This window comes from Pongo pygmaeus, chromosome 11 (genome assembly GCF_028885625.2).
Source record: "Pongo pygmaeus isolate AG05252 chromosome 11, NHGRI_mPonPyg2-v2.0_pri, whole genome shotgun sequence".
NCBI classification, from domain to species: domain Eukaryota; kingdom Metazoa; phylum Chordata; class Mammalia; order Primates; family Hominidae; genus Pongo; species Pongo pygmaeus.
In genome coordinates this window covers 17,113,487-17,132,427 of record NC_072384.2, presented here as the reverse complement: position 1 = coordinate 17,132,427, position 18,941 = coordinate 17,113,487, and the positions used below count along the sequence as shown (strand labels likewise).

General features: G+C 42.9%; 1 protein-coding gene across 7 annotated transcripts in view; it reads right to left on the bottom strand.

Moving 5' to 3' along the window:
- WDR33 (WD repeat domain 33) overlaps positions 1 to 18,774 on the bottom strand; it is a 103,801-nt gene extending 85,027 nt beyond the window's left edge. For 3 of the 7 annotated variants that reach the window (XM_054477135.2, XM_054477136.2, XM_054477139.2), the window contains exon 1: positions 18,527 to 18,681. The gene's annotated coding sequence lies outside the window, so the exon portion shown is untranslated. Of the gene's footprint in view, positions 1 to 11,230; positions 11,268 to 18,526 lie in introns of all 7 variants that reach the window. The other 4 variants (XM_054477134.2, XM_054477137.2, XM_054477133.2 and 1 more) reach the window with 3 other exon arrangements.
- Between the last annotated feature and the right edge of the window lie 167 nt (positions 18,775 to 18,941).

Here is an 18,941-nt window from a genome sequence, read left to right as displayed (position 1 = left end):
TCACCTGAGGTCAGGAGTTCTAGACCAGCCTGGCCAACATGGTAAAACCCCGTCTCTACTAAAAATACAAAAATTAGCTGGGCGTGGTGGCAGGTGCCTGTAATCCCAGCTACTCAGAGGGCTGAGGCAGGAGAATCGCTTGAACTCGGGGGGGCAGAGGTTGCAGTGAGCCGAGATTGCACCATCGCACTCCAACCTGGGGGACAAGAGCGAGACTTCATTAAAGGAAAGGAAAGGATAGGAAAAGAAAAGAGACAAAGACAAGACGAAAGAGGCCAGGCATAGTAGCTCATGCCTGTAATCCCAGCACTTTGGGAGTCCAAGGAGGGCAGATCACTTGAGATCAGGAGTTCAAGACCAACCTGGCCAATATGGTGAAACCCTGTCTCTACTAAAAATACAAAAATTAGCCAGGTGTAGTGGCGGGCACCTGTTGTTCCAGCTACTCAGTAGGCTAAGGCAGGAGAGTCGCTTGAACCCAGGAGGCAGAGGTTGCAGTGAGCCGAGATCATGCCACTGCACTCCAGCCTGGGCGACAAAGCAAGACTCCGTCTAAAAAAAAAAAAAAAAAAAAAAGAAAATAGGAAAAGAAATACTTTCAAGCTGGGTGTGGTGGTGTGCACCTGTAATCCTAGCTACTGGGAGGCTAAGGCGGGAGGATCACTTGAGCCCAGTAGTTCAAGTCCTGAGCAACATGATAAGACCCTGGTGTCAAAACATAAAAATAAAATACTTTCTATTCCTAAACTGCATGCTACTAATTTGTAGGTTGATGGTGAACATGGAATCAGTACAAGGGAAGTAAGTTATGAAGCAAAAACTTCTTTTTCTTTTTTTTTTTTGAGAGGGAGTCTCACTCTGTTGCCCAGGCTGGAGTGCGATGGTGCGATCTCGGCTTACCACAACCTCCGCCTCTCAGGTTCAAGCAATTCTCCTGCCTCAGCCTCCTGAGTAGCTGGGACTACAGGCGTGTGCCACCATGCCCGGCTAATTTTTGTATTTTTAGTAGAGACAGGGTTTCACTATGTTGGCCAGGATGGTCTAGAACTCTTGACCTCGTGATCTGCCCACCTCGGCCTCCCAAAGTGTTGGGATTACAGGCGTGAGCCATCGTGCCCTGCCTGAAACAATAACTTTTAATGCTGAAGGCCCTAATACCCTGATGGGTCCCAATCTCTAGAACACAGCTACACCTGTCAGGCAGGCAGAATTACATTTTTTTAGTCCATAACAATGGACAAATTAGTTAGATTTGTAGAATTATATACTCCAGTTTAAAGAAAATACAGAGGAAAAAAGTTACCAAACCATAGGATACACAAACATACAAGAAATTCTACAAGAAAACAGCCTAAGCAACATGGCAAAACCTCCTCTCTATAAAAAAAAAATACCAAAAAGTTAGCCAGGCGTGGTGGCATGCTCCTGTGGTCACAGCTACTGGGAAGGCTGAGATGGAGAGGATCACTTGCGCACAGGAGGTCCAGGCTACAGCGAGCTGAGATGGAGCCACTGCACTCTAGCCTGGGCAACACAGCAAGGCTTTGTCTCCGGAAAAAAAAAAAAAAAAAACAAAAACTGTCTTGAAACCTCCAGAAGTTAATGCAAGAAGGAGAAAATGGGGAGGGGAGAGCTATTCTAGATGAGACTAAAAGATAAAAGCAACCTTGATGGAATGTTGGTTCTTTAAAAAAAAAAAAAAAAAACAGTTGCCTAAGATATTTTGGGGCAATTAGGTAAACTTGGTATACACAATAGATTTGCCTAGGTAAATTAGGTAAATAGAACAGGCTTTAATATTAGGTGATTACTGTTAAATTTTTTTTTTTTTTTCTGAGACAGTCTTGCTCTGTCACCTAGACTGGAATGCAGTGGCACCATCATAGCTCACTGCAACCCTGACCTCCTGGGCTCAAGTGATCCTCCCACCTCAGCCTCCTGAGCAGCTGGGACTATACAGCATGTGCCACCACATCTGGCTAATTTTTGTATATTTTTTTAGAGTCAGGGTTTCAACATGTTGCCCAGGCTGGTCTCAAACTCCTGGCCTCAAGGGATCTGCCCGACTCAGCCTCCCAAAGTGCTGGGATTACGGGCATAAACCACCACACCTGGCTGTTAATTTTCTCATGTGTGAGAGAGAGCACTATTGTGGTTAAGGAAAATCTCTACTGCAGCGAGCACAGGGGCTCACGCCTATAATCCCAGCACTGTGGGAGACCAAGATAGGTCCCATCACTTGAGCTCAGGAGTTCAAGTCCAAGCCTAGCCTGAGCAACAAAATGAGACCCTGACTCTACAGAAAAATCATTTCTTGGGCTCTTTCCCAGAATACATACACATACTCTCTCTCTCTCATTTCCTCTTTCCTGTTTCAATTTTAGTTTTCTTCATTACATGCTTTTTTATTCCATTTTATTAACCAGTTTTATTCCCACCTTTTATGTACACTATTTTCATGTCCTTTGTATACTGCCTTCAGGGAAAACAATCTACTTTAATGTCTTTGTATTTTTGTCTCCTAAATGACTAGGTTCCGGGAAAAAGTTTCAGTACACATTTTGGTTGTTTGAATTTTGAATTAAAAAGCATACTTCTTATATCCTTGGAGTTAACAACAAAAAATAATTTAACCGGAAAAACTGTTTGTTTCCCCAAGGTCAAACTATAATCAATCCTCATTAGTCCCAGATTCTGCATTTGCAAATTTACCTACTTGCTAAAATTGACCTGTAGCCCCAAAATCAATACTCACAGTGCACCGCCAGTCATTCCACCACACAAAGCACATGAATGTCCATGAATGATCACCATGGCAGGGAAAATTTTCATCTGCTCAGAGCACAAGTTACCACCTCAGGTCAAACAAGGCAACACTCTACCTTCTTATGTCAGCTCTCATACTGTAAACAAATGTCTTTTTCCCACTCTACCGAGTGTTGCATTTTTCACGTTTGTACTTTTTGTTGGTGATTTCACTATTTCAACTGGTCCCCCAGGTAGTGCTAAAGTGCTGTCTAGTATTCGCAAGTGCAAGAAGGCTGACGTGCAGTGAGCCATGATCACACCACTGTATTCCAGCCCCTAATAATACTGACTACAATTTGAGTGCCTGATATATATGAGGGAGGCACTGAGCTACCCACTTGGTATATACGATTACATTATATACACATGTATATGAACACACATGTATATGAACACACATTTAAAATCTACCAAGAAAAGTTCTGTCAATTCCCATGATTATCTGGCAGATTTAAAGGCTAAAAATTGTTACTAGAATTAAAGCAGAATAATGCCCTAGTTGGTAAATCAATTTTGAACAAAGTTAGATATGACAACTCTTGCAAATCACAAAATAATTAATGTAACCAGTTGATTCCTGATGGATGATTTTCCTATTTTAGACCTTTTAGCTACACAATAATAACTGATAAATGTTAGCTCTCTCTCAAAGACATTAAACCAGGCCAGGTGCGGTGGCTCGTGTCTGTAATCCCAGCACTTTGGGAGGCTGAGGTAGGCAGATCATGAGGTCAGAAGTTCAATATCAGCCTGGCCAACATGGTGAAACCCCGTCTCTACTAAAAATACAAAAATTAGCTGGGCGTGGTGGCACACACCTGTAATCCCAGCTACTCAGGAGGCTGAGGCAGGAGAATCACTTGAACCCAGGAGGCAGAGGTTGCAGTCAGCCAAGATCACACCACTGCACTCCACCCTGGGCGACAGAACAAGACTACGTCACACACAAAAAAAGATATTAAGCCAAAAAACCCCTCTAAGCTATATTATGAAATGTTTTAGTGGCTTTTTTTGTAAAAGTGGGAACACTAAACTGGTATTCAGGTGACCTGAATTCTGCCACTATGTAATTATGAACAAATTTAATCTCTCCAGTGTTGTTTGCTTATCTTCAAATTAAAGGGTCTAGATTTGATGATCTCTAGAGGCAAAATAATTTCATAATTTCAAAATTACAGGCCAACAGGCCAGGCACGGTGGCTCAAGCCTGTAATCCCAACACTTCAGGAGGCTGAGGCTGGTGGATCACCTGAGCTCAGAAGTTCGAGACCAGTCTGAGCAACATGGCAAAACCCTGTCTCCACCAAAAACACAAAAACTTAGCCGGGCATGGTGGTACACAACTGTGGGTCCCAGCTACTCAGGGGGCTGAAGCAGGAGGACTGCTTGAGCCCAGGAAGTCGAGGTTCCAGTAAGCCAAGATCACACCACTGCACTTCAACCTGGGTGACAGAGTGAGACCCCATCTCAAAAGATTACGTAGAAAGCAAGTAAGAAATTTCCAAAATTCCTTTCTTAAACCTGGCTTAACAAATGAATTTAAGCCGGGCATGGTGGCTCATGCCTGTAATCCCAGCACTTTGGGAGGCCGAGGCGGGTGGATCGCCTGAGATCAGGAGTTCAAGACCAGCCTGGCCAACATGGTGAAACCCTGTCTCTACTAAAAATACAAAATTTAGCCGGGCATGGTGGCGCGTGCCTGTAATTCCAGCTACTAGGGGGGCTGAGGCAGGAGGATCGCTTGAACCTGGGAAACAGAGATTGCAGTGAGCCAAGATCGTGCCACGGCACTCCAGCCTAGGCAACAGGGTGAGACACCATCGCAAAAAAAAAAAAAAAAAAAAAAAGAATTTAAAAGCATTTAACAAAATAGGAAAAGACAATCATTCCCAAAGGAACAATCCTAAAGAGCTGGTTGGCCCTGAATATTTCAAATCTGTCAATAGCAAGATAAAATGATAAGCTTAAGCTCTTATGAGCCTCTTGATTTCAGAACTGTGGTTCTCAGGTTCTAGTTCTACTATCTATACAGACCTAAAAGCCTAACCAGTTAACTAGTTCCTCAGTATATTTGGAATTTATGATGCCTTTTAATTACCTTATGACACATACCATCTTAACAGTTTGATATTTCCCTCCAAACAAGTCAGTTTGGATTTCAGAAAAACCAGTGTTATTAGAGATACGATGAACTGAAAGCTAAACAAATATCTAAAAAAGTTGTGAAAATTTTACTTGAACCTCCCTCTACTAAGTAAAATTTAACAGTTATTGAAAACTGCTCTTATTAGAGCCAAAACTAAAGCTTATAGCTTTCTTTTTTTTTTTTTAAGCCAGTCAAATTTAGTAGTTGGGGGTTGTATATCAACTTCAGTGACACTAACGTTAATAAGTTCTGATAATCCACTACCATCAGACCAGCCAAAAGCTTATAGCTTTCTAACCACAAGGTCAAACTCACTATAGCTGCTTTCTAATAAAAAAGTCAAACTCATATTCACATTTATACCAATGGAGGAGAACCTACATTCTCAAATGAAAAAAATTAATTGCTTAACCAATTGCCAACTGCATTAAATACAGAGAATACATTCAGGACCTTGGGTTAGGTGAAGCTGCCTTAGATGTGATACCAATGCACAATAAACAAAAGAAAAAAGTAGGTAAATTGGACATAATCAAAATTGGAAACTTCTTTGCCTCAATGACACCGTAAAAAAATCAAAACATTGTCTTCCTACATATGACTTGGGAAAAAAAGTTAAAAAAAGGAAAACAAATCCACAAAAAGGAGAGAAATTTCTGCAAATCATGTATCTGATGAGACTTGCAACCAGAATATACAAAGAACTCTTAAAACTCAATAATAACAAGAAATAACCCAATTTCTTAAATGGGCAAAGAATGTGAATAGTTATTTCTCCAGAGAAGATATACAGGCTGGACACGGTGGCTCACGCCTGTAATCCCAGCACTTTGGGAGGCCAAGGCAGGTGGATCACTTGGGGTCAGGAGTTTAAGACCAGCCTGGCCAACATAGCGAAACCCCGTACCTGCTAAAAATACAAAAATTAGCCGGGCATGGTGGCAGGCACCTGTAATCCCAGCTACTCAGGAGGCTGAAGCAGGAGAATCGCTTGAACCCAGGAGGCAGAGGTTGCAGTGAGATCACACCACTGTACTCCAGCCCGGGCAACAGAGTGAGACTCTGTCTCAAAAAAAAAAAAGGAAGATATACAAATGACAATAAGCCCAGGAAAATATTCCAGCATCAATAGAAAAATGCAAAACAAAACCATGATGAGCACCAGGAACAGTGATTCCAGCTACTCAAACCACCTCCTGCTGGAGTTCAGGCAGGAGGATTGCTTGAGCCCAAGAGTTCGAGGCTGCAGTGCACTGTGATCACACCTGCACTCCTGCCTGGGCAACAGAGTGAGACCCCATCTCTAAAATATATAAATAAGTGAATACCACAATGAGATAACACTTCACATCCACTGGGATGGCTATGGTCAAAAAGAGGGAAAATAAGAAGTGTTAGTGAGAATGTGGAGAAACAGTAACCCTCATGAGAAGTCCGTCTGGATTACAAAAGAATAGTGGTTGTTAGGCATAAAATAAACTGAAAGTTATGTGGGAAAATAGTCAAGAATTTCCTCAAATGTTAAATGTCGAAATACCATGTGACCCAGCAATTCTACTCCTAGGTAAATTCCCAAGGGAACTGAAAGCATTATGTCCACACAAATATTTGTACACAAATGTTTACAGCAGCGTTATTCATAATAATCAAAAAGTGAAAACAATCCTAATGTCCATCAACTGAGATGGGAATCATAAAAATTACAGCTTCTGATCCCAAATCACCGTCAACACTTAACAAAAATAATCTTTTTCCTTAAAAACAAGAAGCAAGCCTGGGCACAGTGGCTCACGCCTGTAATCCCAGCACTTTGGGAGGCCAAGGCAGGCGGATCACGAGGTCAGGAGATCGAGACCATCTGGCTAACACGGTGAAACCCCGTCTCTGCTAAAAAAATTCAAAAAAAGTTAGCCAGGCGTGGTGGAGGGCGCCTGTAGTCCCAACTACTCGGGAGGCTGAGGCAGAAGAATGGCATGAACCCGGGAGTCACAGCTTGCAGTGAGCTGAGATCGCACCACTGCACTCCGGCCTGGGCAACAGAGAGAGACTCCATCTCAAAAAAAAAAAAAAAAAAAAACCAACAAGCAAAAAAATTCAAATGTTATGAAGGAATTGCAGAGGGAAAAAAATATAGACCTTACAAAGCCTATTTCTGTAAACTGTACTTGGCCCTGAGTTTTAATTTAAATCTATTGCTGTATATGAAACTGAAACTTTGTTAAAGCTATTCAAGACAGAAATCTCCTTCCTTTTACAAAAAAAAAATTGCGTACACAGTAGTTCCACAATAAACTGGTTAAAGCTCTTCACTGAAACTTTTAATAGTCTAACTTCTGAAACTCAACGATAGCTGTAGTGATGGAATATTACTATCACTGGGTTGTAAAACTTTAGGATGGACATGGTGGCTCACGCCTATTGTAATCTCAGCACTTCAGGAGGCCAAAGTGGGAAGACTGAGCCCAGGAGTTTGAGACCAGCCAGGACAGACAACATAGTGAGATCCTGTCTCTAGGGGAAAAAAAAAAAGAAAAGAAAAACAAAATTAGCCAGGCATGGTGACACACACCTGTTGTCCCAGCTGCTCGGGAGGCGGGAGGCTAAGGCAGGAGGTTTGCTTGAGCCCGGGAGGTTGAGGCACAGTGAGCTATGATTATACCACTGTACTCCAGCAGGGGTAACAGAAGGAGACCTTTTCTCAGAGGAAAAAAACACACACACAGAGAAAATAATAACTGTTGGTAAGAATACGAAGAAATTGGAACCACTGTGTACTGACTGTAAAATGGTACAATGAGGCTGGTCACGGTGGCTCACACCTGTAATCCTAGCACTTTGGGAGGCCATGGTGGGAGGATCACTTTGAGGCGAAGACCAGCCTGAGCAACACAGTGAGAACCTGTCTCTAAAAAACAAACAAACAACACACAACAACAACAAAAAAAACAGTACAATCACTATGAAAAACAGTATAGAGGTTCTCCAAAAATGTTAAAAACAGAATTACATTATGAGCCAGGTGCAGTGGTTCATGCCTATCTCAGCACTTTGTAGGGCGGAGGAACGAGGATCACTTGAGGTCAGGAGTTCAAGACCAGCCTAGCCAACATGGTGAAATCCCATCTCTACTAAAAATACAAAAAATTAGCCAGGCACGGTGGTGCACACCTGTAGTGCCAGCTACTCGGGAGGCTGAGGCAGGATAATTGCTTGAACCCAGGAGGCGGACGCTGCAGTGAGCTGAAATCATGCCACTGCACTCCTGCCTGGGTGACACAGTGAGACTCCATCTCAAAAAAAATGGTTAAGGCCAGGCACAGTGGCTCCAGCCTGTAATCCCAGCACTTTGGGAGGCTGAGGCAGGCAGATCACTTGAGGTCAGGAATTCCAGACCACCCTGGCCAACATGGTAAAACCCCGTCTCTACTAAAAATACAAAAATTAGCCAGGTGTGGTGGCATGCACCTGTAGTCCCAGCTACTCAGGAGGCTGAGGCAGGAGAATCACTTGAACCCAGGAGTGAGCTGAGATCACACCACTGCACTCCAGCCTGGAGGAGAGAGAGCAAGACTCCAACTAAAAAAAAAAAAAAAAAAAAAAAAATTTAAGACAGTAAAATGTTGCTATGCATTTATCACAATTTATAAAAAAAAAAAAATCAAGTGTCACAAGCATATACAGCATGCCAACTTTCTTCTAAGAATGTGAAAATAAGAATATACACAGTAAAAATTGGAGTGAACGCCAGAGCTCAGAGACAGAAGCAAGACTTAACTACTTTTTCTTCAGCCTCAGTCTCCCGGGTGCAAGCAATTCTCCTGCCTCAGCCTTCAGAGTAGCTAGGATTACAGGCACGTGCCACCACGCCTGGCTAATTTTTGTATTTTTAGTAGAGATGGGGTTTCACCACATTGGCCAGGCTGGTCTCAAACTCCTGACCCCAGGTGATCTGCCCGCCTCGGTTTCCCAAAGTGCTGGGATTACAGATGTGAGCCACCACGCCCAGCCAGTACTTGTTCAATATAGTATTTAATTTTATTCCTTCTGGGTCACAGGTGCTTAAAAAATTTTTTTCAGTAAATTTTAAACCATGTAAATAACGTATTAAAAAAACTAAATTACGGCTGGGTGCAGTGGCTCATGCCTTGTAATCCTAGTATTTTGGGAGGCTGAGGAGGGAGGATCCGATGACCCCAGGAGTTCAAGCCCAGACTTGGCAACATGGCAAAACCCAGACTATATAAAAAAATACAAAAAATTAGCCAGGCACAGTGGTGCGCACTTGTAGTTCCAGCTACTTGGGAGGCTAAGGTGGGAGGATCACCTAAACCTGGGAGGTTGAGGCTACAGGGAGCCAAAACTGCACCACTACACTCCAGCCTAGGTAACAGATTGAGATCTTGTCTCAAAAACAAACAAACAAAAAAACTAAATTAAGAGGAAGAAAAAGCAAACCCTAATAATGAATACAAACAAAAACTGTTAAATTTGATAATCAAAATAAACAAATTCAACAAACAAGCAGAAAAATGTTATTTCAAGTAACTTTTGAACAAAGTTCATCTTTAATGCAGTATACGCTAAGAAAAAAAGGACTGAAAAAAACTGCACTTGGTAGGGTTATTGTTAGTAAAATACTGGCATTATAAATCTGAATCTGTTTTCTGTGTAGGAAATGCCACTAATGTTAACTTTGATTAGGAATTTAAAATACCAATGTAGGACAGGCACAGTGGCTCATGTCTGTAATCCCAACACTTTGAGAGGCCAAAGTGAGTGGATCCCTTAAGGCCAGGGGTTCGAGACCAGCCTGGCCAATATGGAAAAACCCCATCTCTACTAAAAATACAAAAATTAGCCAGACGCCTGTAATCCTAGCTGCTCGGGAGGCTGAGGCACAAGAATCGCTTCAACCCAGGAGGCAGAGGTTGCAGTGAGCCGAGATTGCACAACTGCACTCCAGCCTGGGTGACAGAGGGAGATTGTCTCAAAAAATAAATAAAATAAAATAAAATAAAATACCAATGTAAGCTGATGATTTTAAAAATCATGTTTTCTAGCTCTGTCCACTAAAAAGGGCGTACAAGCAAATGCATACACCACCAAGCATCCAAATCCTGGTTTATAAATAATATTTTCTACCAAAAGAAGTGGGACTCCTTGGAGAAATGGGAAGATATAAAAGGAAAGGAAAAGACAAGAAGGACTTGGGTTGTTTTGCCAAAAAAGCAAAGGAGCCCTCAAATTAACTGGGGTTAGTCCCAGGTGCTTGGGAGACTGAGGTAGGAGAATCACTTGAGCTCAGGAGTTCCAGGCTGCAGGCAGCTATGATCTTGCCACCGCACTCCAGCCTGGGCAACCAAGTGAGACCCTGTCTCAAAAAAAAAAAAAAAAAAAAAAAAAGACCAAAAGCAACAAGGGCCAAAAACCTGCTCCTGCTTAAAGACTAAAGAGATATGAAATATCTAGATTGGGGCCGGGCGCGGTGGCTCACGCCTGTAATCCCAGCACTTTGAGAGGCCAAGGAGGGCGGATCACCAGGTCAGGAGACCGAGATCATCCTGGCTAACACGGTGAAACCCTGTCTCTACTAAAAATACAAAAAATTAGCCAGGCATGGTGGCGGGCGCCTGTAGTCCCAGCTACTTGGGAGGTTGAGGCAGGAGAATGGCGTGAACCCAGGAGGCGGAGCTTGCAGTGAGCTGAGATCGCACCACTGCACTCCAGCCTGGGCAACAGAGCGAGACTCTGTCTCAAAAAATAAAAAGAAAAGAAATATCTAGATTGGATACTGGATTAGAGAAAGAAAAATTCTGTGACATGTTACTGAGACAACTAGAGAAATTTGAGTATGAATTTTCGATACTATATAAATGTTCAATGTCCACAATTAGTTAATATTGAGGGTACTTAACTTGTTCTTGGGCAGGGAAGTGCATATCTGTGAATAACACTAAATGGCTCAGAAAATAATACATGAGGGACTGGGAGGCAGGAAGGGAGGAATAAAGCAAATGTGACAAAATGTTAAAAATGGGTGAGTCAGAATAAAAAGTACATAGGAGTTCTTTGAACTATTCTTCCAACTCTTCTGTTAGTTCATATTTATTTCAAAATTTAAACATTTAAACACGAAGGGGGGAAATCAAAAGCTCTTTATTACAGAAAAGTTAATAAATGTAAACAAATAACAAAATTAGAAAACCCCCAATAAATGACTCAGCTAATAATCATCAATCATTAAGTGAAAAATATTTTGAGAAGTGAGGTACTCACATGATGCTAAAGTTATCGCCCCACAGATCAAGTATAACTGCAAAGGGAAAAATATACCTCTTTGATGAAGAAATCCAATGGACACATTAACCAAGTAAATTTGGCATTGTAAATAACGCAAGCTAACATCTGGCAGTCCCTACCACCTTATTGAAGGCTCATAGCTAGAAGTATATCCTCACAATATAAATCACATATCATCACCTGTGAAGTTTTTTTCTTTTTTTTTTTTTTTTTTTGAGACAGGGTTCTCTTGTCGCCTAGGCTGGAGTACAGCAGCAGGATGTCGGCTCACTGCAACCTCCACCTCTCTGGCTCAAGCCATCCTCCTGTCTCAACCTCCCAAGTAGCTGGGACTACAGGCGCGGGCCACCAAACCCGGCAATTTTTTTTTCTTTTTTTTAAAATAGAGACAGGGTTTTGCCAAATTGTCCGGGCTGGTCTTGAACTCCTGGGCTCTAGCAATCCATCTGCCTCAGCCTCTCAAAGTGCTAGGATTACAGGCGTGAGCCTCCGCACCTGGCTTCTATGAAGTATTTTTGCCAAAAATATTTGACCCAAATTTAGTCAAACCTCTCTAGATCTAACTTCTAGTTTACAGGAAATAAAAGGAATAGAGAAACAATGGGAACTGAGAAACAAAATACATGACATTTTAAGCATACAATAAGAAATTCCAAAATATGGAACATTCTTTAAAAAGATGAGGCTAGCTGTTTGTGGTGACAGAGTCAGGAAGGGGCAGCAGGTGCCAGGTCCGGCCTCAAAGGTGGCAAAAAGAACCCCTTCAAACTGCCCAAAAAGCAGGCCAAGAAGATGAATAATGCTTTCAACCAGAAACAAGAAAAGGAACGAAAGAAACACAAGGAGCTAAAAGCGAAAGCCTCTGGGAAGGGGCTCCGGCCACAGGTGGAATTTAAAAATCTGGCAGAAAGTAAGCTGTGCCCTGTGCCTGAAGCGATGGTGACCCTTGATTTCATTCGTGTTTAAACATCTGTATTCCCTGCCATAATATCTTTTGCCACCTATAGGTGGAATGAAGTGTCGTCTTGAAGCTGGAGTCTATTGCACATTTAAGAATAAGCTTTTGTTTAAAAAAAAAAAAAAAAAAGGCAGGTGTGGTGGCTCACACCTGTAATCCTAGCACCTTGGGAGGCCAAGGTGGGCAGATTGCTTGAGCTGGGAGGTTGAGGCTGCAGTGAGCTATGACTGTGCCACTGCACTCCAACATGGATGACAGAGTAAGACCCTGTCTCAAAATAAACAAAATTTTAAAATTTTAAATTAAAAATATTAATTAAATTAAAATGCTTACAGTGGCTCATCATCTCTTTAGTTGCTTTTTCCATTTTTTTTTTTGAGACGGTCTCGCTCTGTTGCCCAGGCTGCAGTGCAGTGGCGCAATTTCAGCTCACTACAACCTCCACCTCCTGGGTTCAAGCGATTCTCATGCCTCAGTCTCCCGAGTAGCTGGGACTACACGCATGCGCAACCACACCTGGCTAATTTTTGTATTTTTAGTAGAGACGAGGTTACACAATGTTGGCCAGGCTGGTCTCAAACTCCTGACCTCAGGTGATCTGCCCACCTCAGCCTCCCAAGTGCTGGGATTACAGGCGTGAGCCACTGCGCCCGGCCTCTCTTTAGTTGTTTTCACTCCATTCCTACCTTAGCTATGAATTTAAAGTAAAACCAGCCCAGAATCTTGCCAGAGACTGCTCTCTGGTCTTTGTTCTACCCTAAATAAACTCTGTATAACCTAGAATTAAACCAACTCTTCAACAACTGTGGAACAAAGCAAAAAAAAATAGAACTACACCAACTCATTTGGAAAAAAAAAAAAGAAGATGATGCTAAAGATTTCATGCTAATTTCCTTAGGTATGATAATGATTTTATATGTTTTCAGCTGGAGACTGGCTTGAAATAAAAATGTAGAAAAGTGCAGGAAAAAGTCTTATTTCAAAGACATGCATCCTGAGGTATTACAGGGAGAAGCAGTATATCCGCAATTTAATTTCAAATCATTCGAGAAAGGGAGGATATAGAGTTAAAGCAAAATGGCTAAATGTTGGTTAACAGTCAAATCCAAACAGAAGGCATATGGGTGTTCACTGTTATTATTCTTTCACCTTTGCTGCATGTTTGAAATTTTTTTTTTTAAGACGGCGTTTCACTCTTGTTGCCCAGGCTGAAGTACAATGCGCAATCTCAGCTCACTGCAACCTCTGCCTCCAAGGTTGAAGCGATTCTCTTGCCTCAGCCTCCCAAGTAGCTGGGATTACAGGAATGTGCCACCACACCCGGCTAATTTTTTTTGTATTTAGTAGGGATGGGGTTTCACCATGTTGGCCAGGCTGGTCTTGAACTCCTGACCTCAGGTGATCCACCTGCCTCGGCCTCCCAAAGTGCTGGGATTACAGATGTGAGCCACTGCACCTGGCTTGAAATTTCTTAAAGTTGCAAAAAAGTTACCAGAATATTCCACATACCAAAAAAGGAAAATTGCTCGTCCACCTACTAAGTTGAGAGCAAACAGAGTAAAGAGCAGGTGCCTATAACAACAAACTGCCTAAAGCACAGTTTTGCACATATCATCCCACTCAAGGATCTGCTCAAAACGGTAAGGCATAGAGGCAGGTACTAATGGGACACAAAGTAACAGAAGGCAGTCACACAGACACTAGACTAACTAAACAAGTTATGAATAAATGAGAGTCACTGAAGACCTCATTAATTGGATTTAACTGGATTTTAAGGACTGAACAGAATAGGAATAGTGTGAAAGGAAGGAGAATACAATCCAGGCAAAGAGTTAATAAGCAACAGCCAAAGATCAGAAATAAACCAAGTCTGTGTTGAAATACGGATCCCAGTAAAGTCATGAGGGGAATTTTCATAGAAAATTCATTCTTCAATTTGTATAATGCCTAGGTTTTAGGAATACAAAAATATAAGGTACTAAAGCACGTCTTCAACGTGCTCACAAAAAGCTGGCAGCAGTGACTCATGACTTCCAAGACTTTGAAAGGCTGAAGTGGGAGGATCGCTTGAGCCTAGGAATTAGAGGCTACAGTGAGCCGTGATCATGCCACTGTATTCCAGCCCGGGTGACAAAGTGAGACCCTGTCTCAGAAAACAAACAAACTAAAAACCAAAGTACTCACAAAGTAGTGGAGAAGGTATAGTCAAAACACATTAAAGATACATACAAAATGCTTTAATAGCAGAGAAAGGAGTGATTAATTTATCAGAGGAATGAGATTGTCAGTAAATTTCAACAAAGATATTTGAGTTAATGTTTAAAACTGAAAATGATGTCACCAATTAAATTCATCACAGAAAGAAAAAAAATGTTAACATTTAAGGAATGCCTATTATATATGAGGCAATTTTTACCTTTAAGTTTTATAGTTAACATTCTTATATACAAAGAAACTGAAGCTTAGAGAGTTTAATTAACGACCCAATATAAAAAAGGTAGTTAATGGTGAGCCTGGCATTCAAACCTAGGTCCGTTTGCTGCTGAAACCCATACATGCCCTTTACAATACTACCTAGCTCTGGGAATTTATAAGCATGCAAATCGTGAGTACAAGGTACAACACAACTTTAGAAAGTCAGTCACTACCAGAAAATTAGTAAAATGTTTAAGGGCCAGACAAGATAAGAGTAGCACTGCTCAGATTTTTCAATACACTGAAGAGCTTCAGTCTCTAGGACTAACGTAAATGGTTTGAAATGGGGAGATAAATGTTACCAAAGAAAAATCATTTTCAGCAGAGCGCGGTGGCTCACGCCTGTAATCCCAGCACTTTGGGAGGCCCAGGCAGGTGGATCACTTAAGGTCAGGAGTTTGAGACCAGCCTGGCCAACATGGTGAAACCCCGCCTCTACTAAAAAATGCAAAAATTGGCCAGGTGCGGTGGCTCACACCTGTAATCCCAGCACTTTGGTAGGCTGAGGAGGGCGGATCACGAGGTCAAGAGATCGAGACCATCCGGGCCAACATGGTGAAACCCCGTCTCTACTAAAAATACAAAAAATTAGCTGGGCATGGTGGTCCGCGCCTGTAGCCCCAGCTATTCGGGAGGCTAAGGCAGAAGAATCGCTTGAACCCGGGAGACAGAAGTTGCAGTGAGCTGAGATCGCGCCACTGCACTCCAGCCTGGCGACAGAGCAAGACTCCCTATCAAAAAAAAAAAAAAAAAAAAAAAAAAAAAAATTAGCCCGGCGTGGTCGCGCATGCCTGTAGTCCCAGCTACTCGGGAGGCTGAGACAGGAGAATCCCCTGAAGCAGGTTGCTGTGAGCCAAGATCGCACCACGGCATCCAGCCTGGACGAAGGAGCGACTCAGTCTCACAAAAAAAAAAAAAAAGAAAAGAAAAAAAAGAAAGAAAGAAAGATCATTTTCACACAGAAAAGCTTTGAACCTAAATCACTGCTAGAGACAAAATATTTTTAAGTATTAAAATTATGGTCAGTTGGTTGGGCGTGATGGCTCACTCCTGTAGTCCCAACACTTTGGTAGGCAGAGGCGGGCAGATCACTTGAGCCCAAAAGTTCGGGCTCGAGACCAGTCCCCACAAAAAAATACAGTATTAGCCGGGCATGTTGTCCGTGCCTGGTAGTCCCAGCTGCTAGGAGACTGAGGCGGGAGAATTGCTTGAGCTCCGGAAGTCAGGATGTCAGTGAGCCGAGATCGCGTCATAGCTCTCCAACAAGAGTGATGGAGCTAGACCTTCCTCAAAAGCAAAACAAACAAACAAAAAAACCTAGGGGCAGGCGGCTAGCCTGTCACACACTGTAGCAACATAGAAACTTCCATCATCCCAACAAAACAGTTAACATCTCTTACCAACAAGTTTCAACAGAAATAAAATTTTTGGAATGATGTTTTGTAGAAACCTAGTACAATCTGAAATCCATGCTTAACAACTTACCAGTTTATGACAATTAAACATAATTTGATAATTTACAGGCTCCAACTAAATACTCTACCTAAAAACACTTGTAAAATTCCAAACTTTTTGCTAAACAACCTCAAAAGAATTACAGAAACACGGCCGGGGGTGGTGGCTCGCGCCTGTAATCCCAGCACTTTGGGAGGCCGAGGTGGCCGGATCACGAGGTCAGGAGATCGAGACCATCCTAGCTAACACGGTGTAACCCCGTCTCTACTAGAAATACAAAAAAATTCGCCGGACGCGGTGGCGGGCGCCTATAGTCCCAGCTACTCGGGAGGCTGAGGCAGGAGAATGGCGTGAACCCGGGAGGCGGAGCTTGCAGCGAGCCAAAGATCGCACCACTGCACTCCAGCCTGGGCGACAGAGAGAAACTGTCTCAAAAAAAAAAAAAAAAAAGAATTACAGAAACACATTTATAAGTGAAAATTTTTCACTAATATCTTTGTCGTAATCATAAAGCTTTACTGTAACCTTACTATCCTATTCTGAAATATGAAGCAGTTCAAACTTCAGCCATAATCAAATAATATTCCCCCGCAAAGTAATGGGAAAAGTATATGAACTTATTACTTAGCAAAGAGAGCTCTGAATAAATACCTTAAGTGCTTAGTAAAAATACAATTAATGCCTCACGTCAATATAAAACCATGATGGTAAAATCTGTTTAGTATTTTTCACCAACCAAAGAAAATTATCCAAGTTAAGCCATCAGCTTCACAGATAAGCATTTATTTTTGTCTAAAGCACTGTAATATATATAAGCCAAATTCCTTTTTTTTTTTTTTTGAGACGGAGTCTCGCTCTGTTGCCCAGGCTGGAGTGCAATGGCGTGATCTTGGCTCACTGCAACCTCTGCCTCCAGGGTTCAAGCGATTCTCTTGCCTCAGCCTCCGGAGTAGCTGGGATTACAAGCGCCCACCACCACGCCCAGCTAATTTTTGTATTTTTAGTAGAGATGGGGTTCCGCCATGTTGGTCAGGCTGGTCTCGAACTCCTGACCTCAGGTGATCCGCCCACCTTGGCCTCCCAAAGTGCTGGGATTACAGGCGTAAGCCACCGCGCCCGGTCATAAGCCAACTTTCTACCAAAATTCTTCCCAGGAGTACAGGAAAGACAAGTTAAAATTTCTCCCCAAGTTTCAAGAAGATAGTCTAAATATGGAACTTCAAGTCTCAGCAAAAACTCAAATCTATACAATATTCTATCTTCTTCTGGTCAAGGAGACAAAAAATGCAAAAGTATCTTACAGTAATAAAAAATGGGTCAAATGCAATTAAGGTGAGGAAAAGAAAAATGCCACAAGAGGTACAACTAGCATAACTGTCACTAAAAGGTTTGAATTAAGTAGGTTTACCACTGCACCACATTCACAGGCTATATATATATACACACACATATATATACATATATACATATATATGTATATATAGCATGCATTAGCTCTCCAGAGTGTACTTAAAAAGTAAACTCTACGCTCCCCAGAGTTGTTCCTTTCAGTGCAGGCTTTTTGTTCATATTCTAATGTCTTCCAAAGTGATCATGTGTGTAGAAACTACTTTAAAACATTCTTGACAGGCTTTCTACGAGTAGCCCGTATTTTTCTGATTTGATTTAAATAGATCCAATTACGGGATTCCCTACCGACCTGCCGCCGCCGCCTCCTCCTTACTCCGGAAGGGGCCACTAATCCCAAGGGTTATAACCAAGTAGAAACATTCATTGTCATTTCTTTTAAGAAGGCATGCTAAGATCCTCACTACTTAGTTGCCAGAAGACAACTTAAAATTAGAAACAGGGATCTAGCACAAATCAAATGGAAATACAACTATTCCAAAAAAGCAGGGCTTTGCCTGTCAAGCTGTAGCCTCATCCTTATTATAAGCACCGATTTCAAGCCACGATAACATCACGGCTAAGTCTTCAGCTGTTTTCCAGATTTCACGTTAACTTCCCATGACCCTTTCAACCAACCACTTCAACTCGGCCCACTTTCTTCCAGTCCCGCCCCAAACCTCAGTTAAAATGCATTTCCCTCCAAACTTCACGTCTTAACTGTGGCCTGACTTACGTCTTCTCGTCGCCACCGCTCCCAGTCAGGGCCTTAGTTCTACCATGGCCGCTTTTCCCGGTTGGCCTCCAGCCTCCAGCCCCCTCCCATAAGGCTCGAACCTGCCTGGACGAGCCGCCCCGAGGTCGATCCTCCCAGTTCCTCCAACCTGTGCCCAGGCGCCCGTCCAGGCCCCCAAAGCACGCAACGGCCGAGCCCGAAAATGGCGGAGAGTGCCGCTGCCTGCTGCAGGCGAGCAGTCCCGTGTCGCCGCCGCACTCACCGTCTGGCTTTGAGCAGAGCTCCTAACGGCCAGTGAAGCGTTCGCCTTCAGAGCCAGGAATGTCTCTCCTGTTTGGTCTCCCCACCCCGATCCTCTCAATCCCGCTCCTCCAAAGGAGCAGCCGCCATCTTCCCCTGTGAGCCACCGAACGCACGCTCTGGGGTCATCACGCACCGGCGGACGGCGCTACGTCACGCGCGCCGGGACCGCGGGCCTCCGTGAGGCTCGATCTGCGCATGTGCGTAGGTGAGGGGCCAGGCTGCGAGACGCTGCGGAGCGCTTCCCTTTGTTCCGAAGCGAGTAGGACGCGCTGCCTCCTGGATGAAGGAAGCGACTACGTTACGCAGTGCTGACTTTTTTTTACAGTGTGAGCTAACCTGGGTGCTCTGAAAAATACCCCGTTTTCCAGTATGTG